Source organism: Suncus etruscus, chromosome 14, assembly GCF_024139225.1.
Source record: "Suncus etruscus isolate mSunEtr1 chromosome 14, mSunEtr1.pri.cur, whole genome shotgun sequence".
NCBI classification, from domain to species: domain Eukaryota; kingdom Metazoa; phylum Chordata; class Mammalia; order Eulipotyphla; family Soricidae; genus Suncus; species Suncus etruscus.
Window position 1 is genome coordinate 20,250,308 of NC_064861.1, and position 1,082 is coordinate 20,251,389.

The window sequence follows — 1,082 nt, forward strand, 5'->3', positions numbered from 1 at the left end:
TTGTGTAATGATTTTAGAGATAAAATAGAGGAGGACTGGAGGATCCAGCTCCCAAAATGAAGCTCACCACAGGGATCATTTAGTGCAGTCACAGAAATAATTACACTGATAACTATCATAATAAAGTGTGACTGAATGAGGGAAGTAGGAAGCCTGTCTAGAGTACAGACCTGTGTGGGGTGGGGAGGAAGGACACTTGGGATATTGGTGATGGGAATGTTGTACTGGTGAAGAATTTTATATATATTTTATAAATATATTTAAAAAACAAAAGAAAAGAAAAGGCCTCCCAATTCTTACCACAGTCTGTGTTCTTTACACTGACTGTATAGAAAGAGGAGGTAAGGTAAATGTACCCCATACACAACTCAACCCAGGCCCTTTGCCTGGTCTGTATTGTGAATTGGGGGACAAAAAAGTTTGATAGTATCTAAATTTCATAAGGGGGAATATTAACATCAAGAATTTCTTATGGGAGGCTTAATTTTACAGACATCACCAATATTTTTCTGGTATTAATTGTAGAAGTTCAATTTGAATATGCTTTTGACTGAGAAATCACACTGTAGATAGATCTCAGAGCAAAATATCAATTCCATAAAGAAAGATACATAAGACAGGACTGTTTATGATTATGAATTATTTTTAATGTCATCTTGAATATTTTTATTATTTTAATTTATATATATATTATTTAAACACCTTGATTAACATACATGATTATGTTTGGGTTTCAGTCATGTAAAGAACACCACCCATCAGCAGTGCAACATTCCCATCACCAATGTCCCAAATTCCCTCCTCCCCACCCAACCTGTACTCTAGACAGGCTTTCTATAACCCACATACGTTCTCATTATTAGGATAGTTCAAGATGTAGTTATTTCTATAACTAAACTCATACCTGTTTGTGGTGAGCTTCATGAGGTGAGCTGTAACTTCCAGCCCTTCTCTCTTTTGTGTCTGAAAATTATTATTGCAAGAATGTCTTTCATTTTTCTTAAAACCCATAGATGAGTGAGAACATTCTGCATTTTTCTCTCTCTCTCTCTGACTTATTTCACTAGGCATAATAGACTCAA

General features: G+C 35.2%; 1 non-coding gene across 1 annotated transcript; it reads left to right on the forward strand.

Moving 5' to 3' along the window:
• The first annotated feature begins 283 nt into the window (after window positions 1–283).
• LOC126029371 (small nucleolar RNA SNORA51) lies at window positions 284–416 on the forward strand. The gene has a single exon (XR_007502982.1). It is a non-coding gene; the product is annotated as a small nucleolar RNA SNORA51 (small nucleolar RNA).
• The last annotated feature ends 666 nt before the right edge of the window (window positions 417–1,082 follow it).